Source organism: Hemicordylus capensis, chromosome 3, assembly GCF_027244095.1.
Source record: "Hemicordylus capensis ecotype Gifberg chromosome 3, rHemCap1.1.pri, whole genome shotgun sequence".
Lineage (NCBI taxonomy): Eukaryota > Metazoa > Chordata > Lepidosauria > Squamata > Cordylidae > Hemicordylus > Hemicordylus capensis.
In genome coordinates this window covers 243,753,008-243,776,634 of record NC_069659.1, presented here as the reverse complement: position 1 = coordinate 243,776,634, position 23,627 = coordinate 243,753,008, and the positions used below count along the sequence as shown (strand labels likewise).

At 43.8% G+C, this 23,627-nt stretch overlaps 1 pseudogene; it reads right to left on the bottom strand.

Moving 5' to 3' along the window:
* Positions 1-1,205: 1,205 nt before the first annotated feature.
* Positions 1,206-12,152, bottom strand: LOC128350573 (lipase member N-like; annotated as a pseudogene).
* Between the last annotated feature and the right edge of the window lie 11,475 nt (positions 12,153-23,627).

Below are 23,627 nucleotides of genomic sequence, written 5' to 3'. Positions count from 1 at the left end.
CAGACACAAGGAGCAAGTGGCCTGGAATGGAGGAGGCACAGGGTGATGCCCATCTCTTCCCTGTCAGTGCTCTGATGATGGCCCTGGTAAGCCCAGCCAGGCTTGGTAAAGGGGATGGGGACATGTAGCCAGACATGTACCTAAAAGATAAAATTAATTTAAACAGTTTACCCACTCATCCAGTAGGATGATTTGTTGTTGGAAGGGAACTGTAGCACATCACTGGCCATTCCCCTCCTGTGCATCAGGCACTTTCAGTTTGATGCTGACTGGGGTGGTAAAGAGGTATGCTGCCGCCCTGCACCAGCGATTTAAAAACACCCTCCCCAGTCCTTAAAAGGTACCCTCCCCCCGTGATGAACCAGCCATCTGCTGGCTTGTACACATCCCTACAAACCGCAGCCCACCAAACCCCAGTTGCAGGAAAGCAGAACCCCTCCCTTCTGCTGTCTACGCTGCTTCTGCCAGTGATGGCACCATCACCCTCAAGTATCCCCATACCCCAATAGTCCCACAGAAACACACATTCTCAGGGTGGCTGGGGTGGGGTGGGGGTGGTTGGGGGTGTTATGGGGTTGTTTTTGTAACCAAACAAAAATCAATTATCTCATAGCTTCTTGCCGAGCAGGCTAGCCCTGTCAATAGAGGGCCAGTCTAATGGGGAAGGCTGTGTCCATCCAAGGGTGGTGCACCACCCACGGACTGTGAGCTCATGAGTTGAGCCAGCCCACCCATCCCTTAATGCACAAAAGGGGCCCCCGCTTGTGTGGGGCACCCAACCCTCAATGGTAAAAAATAGAAGAGATTGCCCTAAACTCCACTACCTTCACTTCCTGTGGAGACTTTCATGAACCCAAAGGACATCTATATGCTCCATGTGCCATGGTCCAGATGTGTGCCCTGAGCAGAGGGGGAAGACACTGGGATGGACCTTACAACCCATTCAGAATCCAAGACCCCTGTCTGCCATTGTGCTGTATGCAGACCTGCAGGCATGAGGAATTACAAGACACGGGAGGCCCTGTTCTCTGACCACCTTGGAACAGTGAGGAGTTCTGTGGCACTGGTAAAGGCGCACATGTCAACATGGACAGATGGGCTGGCAGAGGGCACGTTTCTGCAGCAACTTGGATCACGTCTCCAAGACAAGGAAAGCAGTCTCTAGAGTACCCCTCCTCATAGCTTCCCTCCACACTTGGCTTCCCTCATAGCCCTCGGAAGACCAGGATCTCGCTGCCAAGAGTGCTGCACAGACGGGCTATGGAAAAGGACCAGTTTGGAGGCAAGAAGCAACTTGGCTCTATTTAGAGACACTATGACCTCACATCCTCGTGAGGGAGGTGTCCATGGGAGAAGGGGATGTTTTGATGTTAGGCATAATTACTGGATTTGCTTGGCAATTCCATCCCCTCCCCTATGATGGTGCTTCTGCTGAGTTGTGTGGGCATATCCCCATGGCCTGACACTCTCATGCCTGGGCAGTGCCCTGGGTCAGGTAGCTGTATTTTTGAAGAAGGATTTCAGCTTACCCACACTGACCCTGGTGACTGACCTTGATCATGATTAAGCTTAGGGATCAAGCCCATAAGGGAAGGAACTGGGATTCCTTTCCCAAACTTTCTGTGAAAAAAATAGAACTTGGCAGCTACAGAATTTCTGTTTGTAACAGCCTCTTAAACCAGGAAAGGTGTACCCCCCTTAAATATTTGCTCCCCACATAGAGAGGGGATGCCCTGCTCATGCTGGCTATCCCTGCCATGAGGGGCCATTTGTCAGGGCATACCAGTTTGCCTGGACGGTGTAGGCACAGTGGTCTGGCACAGACCTTTAAACCCATTCAAAGTTCCCAGGCTCAGTCGTGGAAAAAAAAAGAAATGTTTTGAAAAACAACTGGTCACATTTCATCCAAGCAATTAGAACCAATGACTCGGCCCTGTTGTGGTGCATCACCGTGGATCACTCAGCAATGGCCTGACACATCTGGACATCTGTATTCCACCAGATATCTGGGAAAGACACTTTAGAGAACTGTGCATAGATGAAGTAGGGAACCACAAATGCCCTTGACACGACACAGAGGACTTGCATGCCTGGCCGCCAGTGATGCCCACAGAGGGCAAGGATCTGATCTCTCAGCTAAGACCTGGGAAGGCTCCTGGAGATTATCTAAACCCCTTAGAGCTAATCAGAATTAACTTAGCGTTGTGGGCTCCCATTCTAGCCTTGCTGTTTAAATTTATTGGCAAGCATGGTTGTATTTCTAGGGACTGGGAGCAAGCAGCTATTGTTCCCACCTTCAAAAAAGGTAGAAGGGATGACCCAGCAAACTATAGACCCATCAGCCTGCTCAGCAAAATAAGCAAGCTCTATGCCATACACCTATATTGGAAACTAAGGGACTGGCTGGAACAAGAAAACTTCCTAGCTGAGGAGCAGGCTGCATTCAGGGAGGGATGATCCACCATCAAACAGTGCCTAGTACTCCAGCACCTAACTGAAAAATACTCCACCCACTACTCAGTCTCCCTGTATGCTGCCTTCATAGACCTCAAATCTGTTTTTGACTCCATCTTTTGAGGCAAACTGTGGAGGAGACTGGAAGCCTCTTCAATCGACCAGTACCTGCTAACTCTCATCCATACTGTTCATGATGGCACATCCCTGAAAATCAGATGCAACCCCCAAGATCACCTGTCAAGCACTATCCCAACCTGTAAGGACATCAAACAAGGTTAGATACTTGCCCCGCTTCTATTAAACTTCTACATAAAACCATAGTGGGCCACTTAAACAACTTGTACTCATCAGACAGATGACTGGCTTGTGGTAGAGCTGGGATCCTGATGCTTGATCCTGTGAAGAGGATAGACTTTTAGAGAGAGAGTTGAAAAACAAATAATCCATTGTAGCTTACCAATAGTACAGCCTTGTGAATGACCAATGTGATACAGCTGTTTCTTTTCACTTTTCTCCAGAATAAAGTTTATCATTGCTGGAAGATCATACATGGCCATTTCATGGAAGCTAAGAATAAAAAACGGAAATGTGGCACTCAAACGTTATTGCACCATTAGTGAAACTCATCATTCTGACTGGATTTGCTTGAAATTTTCTCACAATAGTCAGCAAATTACTGATTGCTGAGAGATAGATAAAGCCATTTCCCAAAAGACAGACCTTACTCTTAATTATTGGGCATTTTGTGTTATGTCATGAGCATTTTCATTATAGCAATTCTCTGCTAGAGGAAAAATGGTGGCTGACACACTGCACAAGGGTATGCCAGCCTAGTAACATTGCACTTGTGCAATTTGTGTAAGTGGCACAAGTTGCTCAAATGCAAAATTCATTTACATTGCATTACACATGAGTAAGCTCATTATTTCCATTTGTTTTATTCAAAAGCTTCTGAGTGCAGCACTGCAAAAAAGCCATCTTTGTGGAATGCAGGGGCGTAACTATAATAGGGCAAGGGGAGACAGTTGTCTGGGGGCCCACTGCCTTAGGGGGCCCCCCAGAGGCAAGTCACATGACTGACTCCCCCAGCTGCGCAACAACCCGGGCTTCCTTCAGTTGTATTCATCCTCCAAAATGGATGTGAGTGTTAAGACCTGGAGCTCCCAGAACAGCATGTCTTTCTCTAGTACCATTAAATGACTTGCATCGTCCACAATTTACAAAACCTTTTAAAAAATAATTTAGGATGATGTTCTATTGCGGCACATGGGATATATAGATATAAGAAATTTTATTATGCTTTTTGTTACCACTATTCAGCCTCATTTAAGATTTCTGATTTAAGATTAAATGAGTTCTTCATGAGATGAGCTTCAGAAAGGGAGGAGCATTTTAAAATCTTGTCTCTGGGCCCACTCCAACCTTGCTACGCCCCTGGTGGAATGTATATGGTTGTACCACAATTCTATGTATGTGGTGTTTTATCTGTGTGCATGTGTACACACACATCAGTTATGCACTGCAAAAAAGAATCTGGGAGCAATTGTAATTATTATTTCATCACAATTGTGTTTCTGCAGTGTTTTATTGGTGCTTCTGTGCTTATTGGTAACAATTAGGAATGTGCAAATTAATTTGAACTCAAAATGATTCAACTCCAATCTGGGTAATTTGAGTGACTCATATTCAAATTGAATCACCCCTTAAAAGGGCAATTTGATTCGAATTCTAATCTAATTTTTGAAAATTCAGTTAGAGTTTGATTCAAGAGCCATTTGGCACCTTTTAAAAACCATTCCGGCCCTCTGATTGGTTAAAAAGGTTGCCAAAACAGGGTTGAATCAATCTGAATTCAATTCAAATTTGAATCAAATTTTTGGACCAGATTCTAATTTGAATCTAATTCAAAACAGATTTTTTGATTCAAATTCAAATCATTTTGAAAAAAATAATCCCATGCTCTAGAGGGGGAAAAGAATGAACTGAAAGGGGGGTGGGGTAGAATGCAGCAGCCACCACATGATCTGACTTTGTGTTAATCTCCCCTCTACAATAGTTGCATTGGGGGGCAACAGGAGACTGAGCTCTTTGAGGGGGAGGATAGAGAAAGTTCCCCTGAGAAAAATAGAAGGTATCCATGCTTGTTTTCCTTAATGTCATAAGGGGGTCAGCTATTTGCAGTCATCTAATATAGCATAATCTGTAGCTGATTTGATAAAGACGTGTGGCTTTCTGGTAGAAACTGATCAATAGTTCACTGATTAATAGTTTGGACAGTGATAAGTCATTTCATGGAATGACAATTCCATCAAAATACCTGAAATCCCAAAATTGCTCTTGGTCAGCTGAGATATTCTGGTGTCTCATAGACCATTTTGATCCTCTGTTGTTTCCTAGCCAAATGTCATAACCAGCATCTGCTAATATGAAACCGAGGCTGTTGCTGGGCATATTTGCAACCCAGGACCAGCTTCTTCGAATAGCCCATGTACGAGAAGCACAACAGGCTTGGGACCTGCTTTTTAAACAGACAGACAGACAAAACAACAAACAATAATTTATATTTTGTAGTCCAATGAAGACTTTATTTATGAATCAATTGCTTTGTTCATCTCAATTCTTTATTGCACTGAAATCAGCCAGTCATTTATTTGCTTAAAATCAAATGTCAGCACAATGCCATAAAAGATCAAACTGCTAATATAAAATATAAGAAAAGTTATCTAAAATGCACACATTATAAAGTAATCACCTTAACAGAGCACGGCAATAGATAGCGAGCCTATTCACACGATTGTAAAAAATTGGGCTAGCTTCTGCTAGCCCGATTTTCTACAATCATGAGACTCACCGGGCTTGGCTATGAGTCTGGTGGTTCTTGAGCAGGTAACCCCCTTAAGTAGCCCAACCCTTAAACTGGGCTTGCAGAGCGAATGCTCTGCAAACACTGTTTTTAAAATCGTGAGTAGCCACGGTGCGGCTCCATGCAGCGGTTATTCATGAGTAGACCCCCGGCGGGAGGCTGAAAAGCAGCCTCCTGGCTCAGGGGTCTCCCCAGTATGCCCTTTGTGCTTGCGCAGGGCATACTGGAGCTTCCGGGGGCTGCTCGGCCCCCAAACTCCCCAGCCCCCGCCGGCTCCATCACAGAACTGGCAGTCACGTGGGCTAGTGATGTGCATGGTCCGGAGCAGTCCGGACCAGCACCAAAGGGGAGCCTATCTTTTAGGGCGGGGAGGGCTTGTTTACCCCTCCCACGCCTCTTTGCCCCTGCCAGTGGCCGTAATCTACTGTAAAATTGGGGCGCTGGAAACCAGCCGCCCCAGCCGCCGCCGCTTCCGCCGGCCCCCCCCCCCGCGAGCAAATTAGAGGAAAAAAAGGCTACTGCCTACAAGGAAGGGCTACTGCCGCCCTGCCGCCCCCCCACCCGCCACCCGCCACCCCCCCACGAGTGCTCACCAAGTTAGAAGAATTTAGAGAGGAGCTCGCGAACAGAGCTCCTCTCTTATCGAAGCCTCCGGCCCAACTGGGACCTTGGGCGCGTGCGCACGCGCGCTAGAGCTCTTTATCCACTAGAGCTTTTGCCGGAGGCCCGGTCTACCCGCCGGGAGGAAGCCGGGTAGACCGGGCCTCCGATCGCCGGAGGCCCGGTCTACCCGGCTTCCTCCCGGCGGGTAGACCGGGCCTCCGGCAAAAGCTCTAGTGGATAAAGAGCTCTAGCGCGCGTGCGCACGCGCCCAAGGCCCCAGTTGGGCCGGAGGCTTCGATAAGAGAGGAGCTCTGTTCGCGAGCTCCTCTCTAAATTCTTCTAACTTGGTGAGCACTCGTGGGGGGGGGGTGGGTGGCGGGGGGGGGGGCGGCAGGGCGGCAGTAGCCCTTCCTTGTAGGCAGTAGCCTTTTTTCCCTCTAATTTGCTCGCGGGGGGGGCGGCGGAAGCGGCGGCGGCTGGGGCGGCTGGTTTCCAGCGCCCCAATTTTACAGTAGATTACGGCCACTGGCGGGGGCAAAGAGGTGCGGGAGGGGTAAACAAGCCCCCCCGCCCTTAAAGCAATACCCCCCCACCCGGACCCGGACCAACCAGGGCAGAACCGGTCCGGCAGTTCGGCCATTCTATAGAATGGCCGCCGGACCGGTTCGGACACACGCCTAACGTGGGCAGCCAATCCGGCCTCCCAGGGCTCCCGCCCTGCTCGTGTGCAGGGAAAGCGAGCTTAGCCCACTCTCCCCGCTCACTCTTACAAACTGGGTCTCACTGACCGTGAGACCTGACTCAGCATATAATTCATGAAACCTCATTTCATTGGCCATGTTCTCACAGTCAGAACAGCTGTGATTAAAGAGTTACTAAAATCAGCCAGCCACATGCACTCACGCAGAGCGTGTTGTGAGAATCTGGAATTTCCAGGCAATCCTGGTGAAATTGCTCAGGTTAACCAGCATTTAATCAGATCTTGGTTAGCAATCCCAATTAAATGCTGATTGCCCCCAAATATGGATTCTGATGACATGCTCCACGGCAGCGCATGGGGCTGTCTGACTGTGGTTAACTGTCATTTGGAAGGATGGCAGAGAGTTTGAGGAGCCCCTGCTGCTGTCTCCCGCTGCCACAAATGTCTCTGCCACCTCTGCCAGGGTCTGGAATAAGGTACCTTTCTTCCCCCTTCCTGCCTGCTTCTCCCCAGCCTTAGGATTAGGGAATGCCCTTACTTGTAAAAGGGAATCCTAACCAAATTGCCCTTTTCAAGTATATATCCGAACCGACCCATGAACCAATTTGGCCTGGTTTGGTGTTCAGACCAGTCCAGACTTGGTTCAGACGGACCCCAAACCGGACTGGGCTGGGTCAGTTCAAATCTGGTTTGGATTTGAACCAAACCAGCAAAACAGATGGCTTGCACATTCCTAACAGAACTAACCCTGAGTAAATGCAAGAAGACTGGTGCTTCAGTGCACTTCAGTCTTCCTCCAGGGCCCCAGGCATGGAGGGGTACCTGACCTTCAGGGACAGATTCCTGAATGTGAAAACATGATCTGGATGGAGGACACGGCAGCAAAAATCACGCCCCCCTGCCCCCTGGCCTTCATTGGGTCTTAATTGTCCCAGACCAGCAGGGAATGTTAGACACTTTTCTTCCTATTTAATGTTCTGGAAGTTAGATTCCAACTTTTTAATGTATCAAATACCTGTGACTGTTTTCTTTTTCCTGCCAGGAATTCTGTTGATTGTCAGATAATAACCATCTTCTGTCAATACCTCATACTCCTCACTGAGATACCCTTTGTAGTTAATAATCTGACTCTGAAAGAAGAAAAGTAATCCTGAGATTATTCAAGAATTTGAGATAATGTTTTTTAAAAACAATTATTCTTGTTAGGGATGTGTGAGACAATTTGGGTGCAAAATGATTGGTACCCAAATCTGGCTGATTCAGATGATCTATAGACAAATCACCCTTGTGCTCAGTTGCCCTGATTCGGGTACAAAACAAATCACCCCAGATTCAGACCTGAAAAATTTGGAGATTCGGACCTCCATTTTGTGGCCAAAGTGGGTTGGGTAGTAGTGCCCAATGTGTGGAAGCACCAACCAAATTTCAAAAAAATGGGCAATGGGGTGATTTTTAAAGGATTTTTGAAGTTGATGCATCTTTGAGCTTTTTCCCTTAGGGAATAACAGGGACTTTAGCAGCCTTAGTTATAACTCCTGGGAAGGGGGACCTGGGTGGCCCAGAGCAAGTTCTTGTGGGTGGCAGTGCCCAATGGGTGCAAGGAAGCTGCCACCTAGATATCAAAGGAATTGGGCAAAGGGGTGATTTTTAAAAAGATTTTAATTTGTTTGCTTGTTTGTTTGTTTAGAATATTTCTATACTGCCCCAAACTTGCATCTCTGGGAAGTTTACAATGAAAATCATTTAAAACATCAAATCAATTAACAATTTAAATCACTGAAAACATTGAAAACTTTTAAAAGCCAGTATTGGTATGTCTTTGGGGCAGAAAAGAGGTTTGGGGGGCAGAAGGGTGGGTCAGGTGGTAGAGCACCAATGGGTGCCTTCTACCACCCATACTTCAAAGAAATTGGTGAAAGGGGTGATTTTTAAAGAATTTCTGAAGTTAGCACGTCTTTAAGCTCCCCCCCCATTGGGAATAATGGGGAATTTCAGCAGCCCCATAACTCCACTTGGGGGGGCACCAGGGTGGCCCAGAGAGAGTGGTGGTGTAGTTCTCATAGGGTGCCAACCACTCCCAAAGCCAGAAGCCCATGGATCTCTGGGTTTTGTTGTTCCTGAGAGTAGATTCTCTGGTAGGAACGACAGTGGATTCAATATTTGTCATTGAATCTAGGGATGGGCCCGGACTGGTCCGGAGGGCATTCAAAAAGTCTCTGGACTGGTCTGGACCTGGGCGGTCCGGTTCGGGTGGGGGGGTACCTTTAAGAGCAGCGGGAGGGTTTACTTACCCCTCCCGCCGCTTTCCCCGCTTGGCGCCGTAATGTTCAGAGTAATTGGGGCGGCAGGACACCTCCCTGCCGCCCCTTTCCTGAAGTTGCTTAAAAAAACTCCCAGCCGTCCTTTGTGCGCGCTCGTCTCTGTGACGTGCGCGCACACGCGCAAAGGACTGCTGGGAGTTTTTTAAAGCAACGTCAGGGAAGGGGCGGCAGGGAGGTGTCTTGCCACCCCAATTACTCTGAACATTACGGCGCCAAGCGGGAAAGTGGCAGGAGGGGTAAGTAAACCCTCCCGCCGCTCTTCAAGGTACCCCCACCCCAGTGCCGGACTGCAGTTGGCAGTTCCATGCACACCCCTAATTGAATCCTCTCTCATTTCCATTGGGGCACTGCCACCTGACTCTCTCAGGCCCTGAAGCCCCTTTTCTGCTCCAAATCTGCCACAAAGACATGCCAACCTCAATTTAAAAAAACAACAACCACCCCTTCACCCAACTCCTTTGAAATCTGGGTGGTAGGTTCCTTGCACCCGTTGGGCACTACTACCCACCACAACCCGCTCTGAGCAACCCTGGTGCCCCCCCACATGGAGCTATAAGGCTGCTGAAATCACCATTATTCCCTATGGGGAAAAGCTTAAAGATGCATCAACTTCAAAAATTCTTTAAAAATCACCTTTGTCCAATTTATTTGAAATTTGGGTGGTAGCTTCCACCCATTGGACAGTACCACACACCTCATTCCTCATTCTCATCCAGGACCCCTTTTTTGCCCCAAATTGATTTGGATTCAGATTCGGGAAATTCTGGTACAAACCAAATCTGGGGCAATTGGCGGGGGGCAGATTTGGACCCTAAACAAATCATGCATGATTCAATTTGGGTATAAATCAAAATGAAAAATTTGATTCATGCACATCCCTAATTCTTACTATAAATATGTATCTACTTCTTTCCGATAAAATAGTCCTCATAGCAGTTTATGTACCAAAGAGTACCTTACTCATTCCCCCCTTCATCACTATTTACATTGGCTACAGGTTCTCAAATTTGTATGCCAGGCCAGTTTCAGATCCATAATTTCTAAAAAAAAATTATATTGTTCAGCTTACAGTATTCATAAAACTTGCAGGATTTACATCTCTTTTCCACCAGGTGAATTCTTCAGAGTGTCCAGTTGCTTGTATAAGACATACTATTGTGACAAACCTCCACATCTTATTTCTGAAAATGAAATTTGGAGAGGGAGAAAGGGGGTGGGAACCCCACCAATATCATTATTAATACTAATAAAATACATTCAATGAATTGAGCCCTCAAACACCAAGTGCTCTGCATCTGCTTTTTTCTTAATCTTCTGCTTCCACATTTAATACTGTGTCGGGGTGACAACAAAGCTTTGTATGAAGACATTTGTTCATACCATGCATTGAACTGGAATTGTATGTGGACACTGTATCTCCATACTAGAGGCATTATTGGACCAAACAGGTCTGAGCAGGGAAAGGCAGGCTCTTTCTTTTTAACTGTATTTCAATCTGGCACAGAAGAGAGAGCTGCAGCTGCATAACTTTTAAAAGATCTGCAGCCCAGCATGTATTTTAAAAAATAAACTAGGAGTGTCTTTCTCTTGTAAGTACTGCAAAATGTGCAGAGTATTGTGGGGACTGTAGTCTTTTCAGGGTCTCCAGGAATTGCTGTAATGCCCAAAGCCCCTGATTAGACTACAATCCCCACAATACCTTTCACCATTCCTGGGATTTCCAGGAAGGAAAGTAGTCTTTGTTTGGCCCCCCACCCCCCAAAATCCTGGGCTGCAGGTCTTCTTAAAGCACCCCCTCCCACCGCCACCATTTTCTTGTCCACCCGCAGCCACTGTTTTCTCCTCCTGCCTGCCTCTGCAGCTGTTGCCATTTTCTCCCCCGCCGCCATTCTCTCTCCCGCCACCATTTTCTCTTGCCTGTCCCCCACCCCTGCCACTGCCATTTTGTCCCCCTCATCACTCTTTTGTTTCCCACCTCACCTCCAGCAGCGCCACTTTCCTCTTCCCTTGCTAGCAGCTTGCTCATGAACTCTCGCAAGAGCTGCCTCACATGGAATTAGCAACGGGTACGCCTAAGATAAATATATAGATAGACAGATTGAGGAGTCCACAAATCCAACTAGAGTTTGAGCTCATTCCCTTTTGATTCCTCAAAATTCATTTGCAAACTTGAAGCTATTATATTCCACTAATGCCTCTACTTAACAAGTGCACAATCAGCATCTGACTGCGAATGGCTGGATCTGAATAACAGCAACATGTATTTTTAAAAGACTACAGCCTAGGTTGAAAATTCTCTGTTAGTGGAAAACTGGAAAGCCACCGAGAGGTGACAAGGGCATGAGTTGTGGTTGTCAGGGCCTGCCCGCCAAGGTAAGGTCACAGTTGGTGCACCAGACAAAGCTGGGCAAAGGCTTCCCTGGCCACAGCTTCCAACTGCTCTTCTAGCAGGAGCCGTGAGTCCAGGATAACACCCAAATTGCAAGCCTGCTCTTTCTAGGGGAACGCAACCCCATCAAGGGAAACACTCAAAACCAGAACCTGTCCAGATCAAGAACTGAACAAGAGCAATTCTGTCTTGGAGGGATTAAGCCTGAGCTTGTTTTGGCCCATCCAAACCCTTACAGCCTCCAGACACTGGGTCAACACATTCACGGCATCCCCAGATCAGCCCAGGGTGGCGATGTACAATTGGGTATCATCAGCATACTGATGATACCTCACCCCAAACTGATGGATGACCTCATCCAGCAGCTTCATATAGACATTAAAAAGCATGGGAGCGAGGACCAAGCTTATAATGCTTAAAACCGCCTTGGGGTTTTCTTTTAACGAAAGGCGGTATAGAAACGTAAAAATAAATAAAATAAATAAAAATAATAATTATAGATTTTTTTAAAAAAATTGTCAAGGCTTTGAACAAATTTGATTGCAGTTTTTAAAAATTGCATGACCAAAGTTGCCACCCCCACAAAGTTTCCATTATTAAAAGGTCATACATAGAGAATTCAAACATATTACCTTCCAGATTTCTCTTGCTGATTTTACAAAGGAGCAGGAACTTGCAATGATGCCTCTTAGCTTACACCAACACTGAAAACACTGTCCGTTGCCAGAGTTATGCCTTAGCATATTGCCCAACTTGAATAGGTTGTTATCTCCTGATCTCTTTTTAAAATCGGCTTTCTGAATATAACAGGTTATGCTGCATAGTAGCAATAATATGGGTGGCTACTAGAGTTACAAAAGATGAATGGAATCAATTAATGATTTGGAGAATCTCGAGGAGAGAAATAACACAGCCCAACCCCATTTGTTAGCACACCCTTGCCCTTGTCTATCTTCCCACTAGAAGGAAGACACCCCAGTTCATATAAATAGGAACAGCCAGCAACAAGAAAAGCTCCATGCTATGAGGAAAGGATTAAGGGTTTCTGGTATGTGAATACAGGAAAACCCAGAGGGTAAGATTTAGCTTAATTAAAAGGCCCCGGGAAGTCCCCTCAGGATGCATAATAGAAACTCTTTCATGGAATCTGTAATTGACGGGGCATGGGAGTGTTCCTTTAGTTAGCGAAAAAGGTCCCACCAATACTAGCCTCAAAATTCTCTCTCTTATAAATATGACAGCTTTGAGATAATCACTTGAAACTTGTCATGTGTTATCTAGCTGATGGGGTCTACAAATGTGCTGAATTTCAAGAAGATTGGATAAAAATTGCCACTGCTGCAGCAAATACACAAGACATTCTGGTAAGAACTAAATTGCCCACTTTCCTTTCACTATAATCTTAATTCATAATTACCATCTTCACAAGTTAGCCAGTTTCCACCTCAAAAGTTCATGCATCCACCATCTTGAATTGGGGTGGATGACATCATCACAAACTATGCTGTTGAAGTGCCCCTAAGTGTAACAATAAATGTACCAAATTTGGCCAAATTAGTTAGGCAGTTAACAAGTTAGCCCACTTGTGCATCAAATGTTCATGCATCCTCCATCTTGAATTGTGGTGGATGACATAATCACAAATGACACCACTGAGGTATCCCTATATGTTTCTACAACTGTACTAAATTTAGTTCAATTGGTTCCAACTTGCACTTCATTCATTTTATTTAAAATATTTCTATACTGCCCGAAACTTGCATCTCTGGGTGGTTTACAATGAAAATCATTTAAAACATTATGTTAATTAACAATTAAAATTATTTAAAATATTAAAAACATTTCAAACCCAGTATTAAAAATGTTAAAACTATAAATCTAATTAAAAGCCTTGGTGAATAAATGTGTGTACAGTGCCCTTTTAAAAGTTGCCAGAGATGGGGAGGCTCTTATTTCAACAGGGAACGCATTCCAAAGTCCAGGAGCAGCAATGGAGAAGGCCCATTCTTGAGTAGCCCCAGATGAGTTGGCGACAACCACAGATGAACCTCTCCAGATGATCTTAACAGGCAGTGGGGCTCATGGCGTAGAAGACGTTCTCTTGAATACCAAAGGCCTAAGCTGGTCCAAACTAAGCTGGCTCTAAAATGGTTGCTGCACTGAGGGAAAGGCTGGAACAGGCCGAAGAATGGTTGAACGGGCCAGGTTTGGAAGGCAGGAAGTCCAGTGGGGGGGGAGGGGGAGCCTCTGTGGACAACCCCCCATGGCCTCAGAGACTCCCCCCTGGGGGCAAATAAATTTTTTTTAACATTCTTTTCATAAAAATGTTTGTGAGACCACACCCTGCCCCCAGACCGGACCGGACCAGAGTGGTTTGAGGGGGTGCTGGTCTGAACAGGCCTGGTCCACTTCGGCTATGATTCATACTTGAACCAAACTGGACCAGCCAGTTCCATGCATACCCCTAGAGACAACTAGTGTGTAATGCAAGTGCAAAGACTGTTGTTCATTAGTGATAGAAGGTGAACTCTCAGGAAAGAGGGGGAAGGGAGACATTGAATGGAGAGCTGGGGAAAGTCAGAGGGGTAGTTATAGCAATATGGGGGTAAGTAAGTAGTTTGGGGACTTACTCCTGAGTAAGTCTGCCCAGGATTGCTGTATCCTTTTCTCCCCCCACCACCATCCTCCCTTATAAGAACATAAGAACAGCCCTGCTGGATCAGGCCCAAGGCCCATCTAGTCCAGCATCCTGTTTCGCACAGTGGCCCACCAGATGCCATTGGGAGCCTACAGTCAGGAGTTGAGGGCATGCCCTCTCACCTGCCATTACTCCCCTGCAACTGGTACTCAGAGGCACTCTGCCCTTGAGGCAGGAGGTGGCCTACAGCCCTCCGACTAGTAGCCATTGATAGACCTCTGCTCCATGAAGTCATCCAAACCCCTCTTAAAGCCATCCAGGTTGTTGGCTGTCACCACATCCTGAGGCAGAGCATTCCACAAGTGGATCACGCGTTGTGTGAAAAAGTACTTCCGTTTGTTGGTCCTAGACCTTCTGGCAATCAATTTCATGGAGTGACCCCTGGTTCTAGTGTTGTGTGAGAGGGAAAAGTATCTCTCTCTCTCCACTTTCTCCACACCATGCATGATTTTATAGATCTCTATCATGTCTCCCCGCAGTCGTCTTTTTTCTAAACTAAAAAGCCCCAGGCGTTGTAGTCTTGCCTCATAGGAAAGGTGCTCTATTCCCCTGATCATCTTGGTTGCCCTTTTCTGTACCTTCTCCAGTTCAACAATGTCCTTTTTAAGATGTGGTGACCAGAACTGTACGCAGTACTCCAAGTGTGGTCGCACCATAGTTTTGTATAAGGGCATTATAATGTTAGCTGTTTTATTTTCAATCCCCTTCCTAATGATCCCTAGCATGGAATTTGCCTTTTTCACAGCTGCCGCACATTGAGTCGATACTTTCAACAAGCTGTCAACCACAACCCCAAGATCCCTCTCCTGGTCCGTCACTGACAGCTCGGATCCCATCAGCATATACTTGAAGTTGGGGTTTTTCGTCCTAATGTGCATCACTTTACACTTGCCAACACTGAACTGCATTTGCCACAACCCACTCCCCCAGGTTGGAGAGATCCTTTTGGAGCTGCTCACAATCTGTTTGAGATTTCACTTCCCGGAAGAGTTTGGTATCACCTGCAAATTTGGCCACGTCGCTGCTTACCCCTGCTTCTAGATCATTTATGAATACATTAAAAAGCACCGGTCCCAGTACAGATCCCTGGGGGACCCCACTTCTTACTTCCCTCCATTGTGAAAACTCTCCATTTATACCTAGCCTCTGTTTCCTGTCTTTCAACCAGTTAGCAATCCACACATGTACTTGTCCCTTTATCCCATGACAGCTAAGTTTCCTCAGGAGCCTTTGATGAGGAACTTTGTCAAAAGCTTTTTGGAAGTCCAGGTAGACTATGTCAACTGGATCACCTTGATCCACACACATGTTGACACTCTCAAAGAAGTCCAAAAGGTTGGTGAGGCAAGATTTACCTTTGCGGAAGCCATGCTGGCTCACTCCGAGCAGGGCCTGTTCTTCTACGTGCTTTACAATTTTATCCTTGAGGATGCTTTCCATCAAATTGCCTGGAACGGATGTTAGGCTAACTGGCCTGTAATTTCCTGGATCTCCCCTGGATCCCTTTTTGAAAATCGATGTTACATTTGCCACTCTCCAGTCCTCTGGTACAGAGCCCGATTTCAGGGATAAGTTAAATATTTTAGCAAGAAGGTCGGCAATTTCACATTTGAGTTCTTTGAGGACTCTTGGATGGATGCCATCCGGCCCTGGTGATTTGTTAGCTTTCAGTTTTTCCAGACAGTTTAGAACATCATCCCTTGTCACTTCTATCAGACTCAGCTCTCTAGCCTCCATCCCTAAAAAGCCTGGTTCAGGAACAGGTATATGCTCAGTATCCTCTGCCGTGAAGACAGATGCAAAGAACTCATTCAGTTACTCTGCAACCTCCATATCCTCCTTAATAATCCCTTTCACTCCCTCATTGTCTAATGGCCCAACCGCCTCCCTGACAATTTTCCTGCTTCTGATGTACTTAAAGAAGTTTTTGTTATTCCCCTTGATACTTTTGGCTAAATGTTCCTCAAACTCTCTTTTTGCCTCCCTTATTGTCACCTTGCATTTCTTTTGCCAGAGTTTGTGTTCCTTTTTGTTCTCTTCGTTTGGACAGGCCTTCCAATTTCGGAAGGAAGTCTTCTTCCCTTTTATGGCTTCCTTGACGGTACCCGTTAGCCATGCTGGCATCCTCCTGGACTTAGTGGTACCTTTCCTCCTTTTGGGTATACAATCTAACTGGGCTTCTAGTATTGTGGTTTTGAGTAAACTCCATGCACTCTGGAGCGAAGTGACTCTCCTGATTCCCCCCCTCAGCTTTTTTTTCACCATACTCCTCATTTTGGAGAAGTTTCCTCTTCTTAAATTCAAAATGTCCATGTTAGACATCCTTGGTGATTCTCTCCCCGCATGTATGCTGAATTTGATGGCACTGTGGTCACTGTTCCCTAAAGGGTCGATGACACTGACATCACGCACCAGGTCCTGGGTGTCACTCAGAATTAGATCTAAGGTCGCCTTCTCTCTGGTTGGTTCCATGACCAACTGTTCTAGGGCACAGTCATTTAACGTATCTAGAAATTTGACCTCTTTGTCCTGACTTGAATGTGAATTTACCCAGTCTATGTGTGGGTAGTTGAAATCACCCATTATTACAGCCCTGCCTCTCCTTGACGCCTCCCTGATTTCCTCCTGCAACTCCCAGTCACTGTCATCATTTTGATCCGGAGGGCGATAGCACATCCCCAGTAGCACGTTTCCTTTCCGACCTTGTATAGTCACCCACAGGGTTTCTGTGGAGGACTCCAATCCACTTAGGTTTTCTAGCTTATTAGATTATTCAGGTAGACAGTCACTCCCTCACACTTTTCAGAATTACTTCACATTCTTCAGTTGATAGAGTTCTGTGGCCCTCCCCACTGTCAGAAGGCTGACAGGAATACTGCACTCAACTAAACATGCAACACCTGCAACACACAACAATGCACAAACATGCAACACAAGCACACAAAGTTCAATATTCATAAAAGCACAGAATGCAATCCCTGCAATACATGACACACCAACACACAACACAAGCACATAAACACACTCAGTTGCACAAACATGCAACACAAAACACAAATGGACACAGAACAAACACATGCAACAAAACACAAATGCACAAACACATTCAGCAGAAGCCTATGCATGTTTGTGATGCATGTTACAAACATGCAACACAAACATGCAACACCTGCAAATGCACATACATGCGACACTTGCAACATGCAAACATGCAACACAAATGCACAAACAAATAACACCTGTAAATATACAACACAAACATGTAACGCTAGCAAGTGCACACTGCATAAACAAAGAACAACATAAACATGCAACATGCACACACACGCACACTGTACAAACAAAATGTGCAACACTTGCAACACACATTCAATAAAACACAAATACACAAACACATGCAAATACACAAACACCCAACATAAAAGAACAACTATTCAAACACATGGCTACAACATGTGTATCCTGCAAACCCTTACTCATAATTAAAAATGCTCACATTGCTATACAGCTCTATTGGTGTAATAGATGTCATCTGCACTGAATCAGCTGCATAATGTGATGGGAAAATGATTCCCAAACATTGACTGATACAAGGCAAGTTATCTTAGTAGAGTATCTAGGAAGTCCACCTGCTACAATTCGCCAAAAGGAGGCATCATTTTTCTGTCTAGAGAGGCTTGAATTTAGACCAAATTTCTTTTTGTGCTTCCTCTTTTTTTAAAAAAAATAGTTCCTTATACTGTTTATTCTGCATCTGTAGAGTAGGAGGAATCAAGAGGCAGTTAAAATTATTGTTTAAAAATTAGCCAACAGAAAATGCTTAGCCATCCTGCACTCCTGATCTAACCATTATTTAGATTTATAATTGTTCTCACGTTAAGTGTCCCTCATTATATGTAATTCACTTTTTTAAAAAGATGCTTTTATTAGTGTTATATATAGAAACAGAAAGGTTACATCTCTGAGAATCCAACAAAACGAGTTAACATACAAGGTCTTATCCATCAGAACCAAGACATAAGAAAAATGCAGTAGTATTAATAGAAAATCTTTAACTGGGTATCAGAAGCTATCAATAAAAGAATCTTGAACCCTAACCCTAGAGAAAAACAAAAGACAAAAAAACCTGCCCCAACCTAGTTGATCATCCTTCTATCAGGCACTCTAAGGAGGAGAGAACCGATCCAACTATGACATACAAAATAGAAATAATGCAAGTAATTCGAGCACAGAGACAGACATCCCCAAAATTCTGTGGTGTGAACTCCACACACCAGGCTAAAAAACTATAGTTAAATTTTAGTGATTAAATACTGTATTCTATAAAGAAGAGAATATAAGTTCCCTCGCTGTCGTGCGTCTGAATGGAAACCTGCATAAATAATAATAATAAGAAAAGATATTTGTTTGAGAACTTTCATTAAGTAAATTAACTAAATCTTGTAATATATATAATTAATAAAGTAAGTTTTATTATGTATTACTCTCCAGTAAGTAAAAGGAAGATTCTGAAAGATCTTGGATCCTTTAGTCTTTTCTGTCCCAGCTGCATTAAATGAAAAACTTAGTGTAATATCTTATATATTGAGCTGATGGACTGAAAAAATCTAAAATGAACAAAGGACATCCATGTTTCTAGCAAAACCAAAAAATGAATTCAGAGAATTTTAAAGTCCTTGTTCTATCAAACCAAATAATAGGTTTACAACAAAAACTTCACCAGCAAACTTCACCAGCAAAATTATATGCAGTTCTCTTCCAGCAGAGTTTCAATATTATGAATGACAGATGAGAATAAATAAAATTGGTGAATTCGATCCTACTAGTGTGAGCTCAACATACCGTTTATATTATTATAATTTCAATACAATAAGGAAAGTTCTCTCAGGCAAGACATAAAATGATCATGCATGTCTCTGCGCCGAAGTCACACCCTGCGTCACACCAATCCCTTCATACTGGCTCTCTCCTCCAAAGGCAATTCAACTACCTCCTAAAAAATCTATGGAAAGTTTTTTTTTTTTTTTTAAATAGCAATACTGAGAAAATGTCTATAGGTTAGACTTTATCCCTAATCGTCAGAGAAAGTAAAACTTAAAACTCTGGTAGAACACTCCCCCTACTGGATAACTTAGTATGATTTCAAACAAGATTATTCATTGGAGAAGAACATAAGAAAAAGTTATTCTGCCATAACAAAAGTGGTATGTGTATTGCAAATACAAGGCCACATGTCCAAATATGTAAAAATCCCATCTCGTTACAGACTGGTATTCAAGAACCATAATAAAATAATTAGCAAAGATCAGCTAGACCTTTAATAGTCCCCCTCCTCATGTAATGAAAGGCAAACAAACAGACCGAAAAGATAGTAGAGTATCTTAGTAGAGTATCTAGGAAGTCCACCTGCTACAATTCGCCAAAAGGAGGCATCATTTTTCTGTCTAGAGAGGCTTGAATTTAGACCAAATTTCTTTTTGTGCTTCCTCTTTTAAAAAAAAATAGTTCCTTATACTGTTTATTCTGCATCTGTAGAGTAGGAGGAATCAAGAGGCAGTTAAAATTATTGTTTAAAAATTAGCCAACAGAAAATGCTTAGCCATCCTGCCAACCATAGGATCAACCATAGCCAACCATAGGATCATTTTTAAACAGACCGAAAAGATAAATGGAGGGGGACTAAATTCAGCCTCAACTGATCTTTATACCCCACAGCTGGAAGCATAAACTATAACAATGAGATATCCCCTCTATACATATATCTAATCTTTCACAGTTTACTTCCAATTGTTTGCATCCAGCCAAGTTTCTCAAAGTGTTGTTATAAAGTGTACATAACGGGTAATAAAACCCCCTAGGAAAAGAAAGAGGAAATAATAAACTGAAGCTGAGAGGAGAAACAATATAATCGTCAGCTACTTGTCCTTTGTATCTTTTCAAAAACTATAATGTCATATAGTAGGGTATAGCCAGTAATCTTGTTCCATATGTATAATAATATTTACGCTATTTTGTCAATTTGTTTCTGAAAATTAAGTCAACAAGAATATTCTCAATTCTTCTCTGAGTCCTCCATTCCCAATTCATTCCCAATTGATTCTCATTTCTTCCATAAAAAAGGGAAAACAAAAGGCAGATATATGTGACATTTGCTTAAGTCTTTAGAATCATCGGGTTTATTATGCAATTTAATTCCTGATTAGATTATTACCCATATTAGACCATATTTAGAACTCCCTAAATATTATGGTTAAAATAAGAAAGGCAATTAACACAGGGAATACCTTTAAAGACTAAGGTTATATATTATGCTCAAAGTTATGCTCAAAGTTACAATCCTAAAGTTTACCCTAAAATAGTCACATATTTTCCAGTTTCTTTTCTAATGATATGTGTTAATTCTTTAGGTCAAGACTTTGAATACTAAGGTTGTGTCAGTATTAAATCCTATAGAACTCCATAAATAATATTTGGTGGAAAAAACATTAAGCACAGGGAATACATTGATGAGCCAATTTACGAGGTATAATATTATTTATACTCGAAGTTAAAACCTATAAATAGATAAACCCTGAAGTAGTCATATTTCTGGAGACCAAAAAGAAAAAGGAAAGAGACATGGGAGGGGAAAAAAGGAGAAATTAGCATTGAAGTATTTGAGACTTTGAGAATCTTCTCGCTCACGTAGCAAAGGGTTAACATGAAATCTTAAAAACAATGTCCAAGGACATTCTCACATAGGGGAGAGACAAAGCTATGCCGGAACTACAACTTTTGTGCCTGAGGGGGGGAAAACGGTTATCAAGTTTCTTCACATAGAAATCCCTCCAGTTGAAATCATTCCACATAAGCCTCTCCATAGCTGTAGCTCCCAAAGCCAAGAAGTTCTATTAATTTACATACAAAGGGTAAACAGTGGAAGCAAGTGAACTTTCAAATAAAATTAAGGCTTTCAGGGTCATTCTAATAGAATCTCCTGAATTCATCTCAAAGGAAAACACATCACTCCCCGTACCAATTTCCCCACCCTGTCTTTAGCAAGATCAACATTCAGTAAAAATGAAAGTAATGAGGAATTAAAAGTTGTAAGTTGTAAGGGATAATAAATCTTCATAGTTGGAGCTCAGCCAAGAGACAAGTGTGGTGATTCTTCAAGATAAAGTCAAGGTCTCAACACGAAGGGAGCAAACTCTTTCTCTAATACTTTCGCTTCTCCAGTCAGAGCTTGGATAGTTAATAGCAAAAAGGTGATTGTTCAGCCATAAAACACCTTGTCAGTCATGCAAACAAAAGGAATTGTAAATGGAACTATTAATACAGAGCAAGTCTTCTAGAGTCAGATCCTCCCAGCAAACTGGTAAACAGAATTTTTTCCATGCAGGGCTTTATAAGACAAACATAGCTGAATTGACATGTGGTTTGCAAAACATTAAAATGAAAAACAGAGTTGAGAAACGGCGGGGTGGCGGGGGGGAATTCTTCTCTCCAAGTCTGTCTTCTTCTCCATTGCAAGTTCTTGTCTGCCAGGAAGTTCAGAATGGGGGAGGGAGGAGTTCACCAAGAATTTAAAATGGGAAGAAAAAAGAAAAAGAAACCATGATATTCCCCGACGACGAAGGCTATAAAAATAGTTTATAGTTTAGAGTTCAAGATTAAACGAAGAAACAAGTAATTGCTGGAGTATTAGACTTTTTTTTTTAAAAAAAAATTCTTCGAGGCAGAACTGAAAGCTATTAGCGTTGGAATGTTGAGATCTCCAGCAAAATAAAAAATAGCGAAAATAAGCAAGAGCTATCAATAAAAAGCCATAGAACTGCCAAACTCACAGCCGTAGACATCTCAGAGATTTAATAAGGAAATATGTAGATAGGAATATATGTCACAAGGTCTTCCTTAACGAGGCTGGTGGAAACTTCTCCCATTCATCCTGATGCTTGAAGCAGAAAGGTCTCTCCCGGGGGGGTCGTCCAGAGTCCTCCAGACTTTCTCAAGCCTGGAATCTTCCCAGACTCCCCTCCTGTCGAAGGGGGGAGGCCAAGCTCTGTATGCATTCCGATCTTCATATTAATAATGAAGATAATTAGACCAAACAGGATTGAAAACTCTGCAGAGGTTATTCAGGAGCTTCCTTCCAGGAAGCCATATTTGCTTTCTCTTCGTAATTCACTTTCAAGGACATCTCACAAGTGAGTTGATAGCCCCTGATAGAAATGAATAGCTATTTCCGATAATTCTACTGCTACAATTCTATTATAACTGAGGTGAGCATTCTCTAAAGCATAGAAATCTGATACTGCTTTCTCCAGTCTAATGGACCACCAACTTCTTTGGTAGCCTGAGTCTACCTTTGGGACTGCTAGAAATTTGTCCATTATATGCATGTCTTGTCCTTTTAAGTATAATTCCAAGAATAAGGGGAAATGATCACTATCCAAATGGGCCTCAGGGGGAGGCCATATTATTCAGTAAATCACATAGGAAGCTGCCATATACTGAGACCATAGGTCCATCTTGCTCAGTATTGTCTACACAGACTAGCAGCAGCTTCTCCAAGGTTTCAGGCAGGAACCTCTCTCAGCCCTGTCTTGGAGAGGCTAGGGAAGGAACTTGGAACCTAGATGCTCTTCCCAGAGCAGCCCATCCCCTAAGGGGAATATCTCACAGTGCTCACACTTCTAGTCTCTCTTTCATATGCAACCAGGGTGGACCTTGCTTAGCTAAGGGGACATGTCGTTAGGGATGTGCATTTCAGATTTTTGGTGTTTCAATTTGGACCCAAATCAAAACATGTCTGTTTCATTTTGGGTCTGAATCTGACCCATCTGAATCACCCCAGATTCAATTCAGATCCGAATTAATCCAAATCCAAATCCAAATCGATTCAGATTAAAAAAATGAATCCCAGGGCCAAAAGAGTGGGGTGGGGTGGTAGTGCCTAATGGGTGGAAGCTACCAACCAAATTTCAGAGGAATTGGGCAAAGGGCTGATTTTTTGTGTGGTTTTTTTTGAAGTTTACATGTCTTTAAGGTTTTCCCCTTCACATTGGGGGGAAAGGGGTGCCCTAGTGTGGAGTGTGATTGGTAGTAGTGCCTAGAGGGAGCAAGGAAGCTACTTGAATTATTTCAAAGGAATTGGGCAAAGGGCTGATTTTTGGTGATTTTTTGAAGTTCACACGACTTTAAGGTCTTTCTCCATAAGGAATCATGGAGGTTTCAGCAAATGTATCACTTCACGTGGGGGGAAAGGGGTGTCCTAGAGTGGAATGTAGTGTGTGGTAGTGCCCGAGGGGGGCAAGGAAGCCACCAGAATTATTTCAAAGGAATTGGGCAAAGGGTTGATTTTTGGTGATTTTTTGAAGTCCACACGTCTTTAAGGTCTTTCTCCATAAGGAATTATGGAGGTTTCAGCAGCCCCATAACTCCACTTGGAGGGTGCTGGGGTGGCCCAGAGTGAGTGGTGGTGGGCACTAGCACAGAGGGTGCCAACCACCTCCATGGGTTGCTAACCCATGGGCTACAGGGTTTTGTTGTTTCTGAGGAGTTATGAGTGTAGATTCTCTGGTAGCAAATGAGAGAGTGGATTCATTGAAAATCTC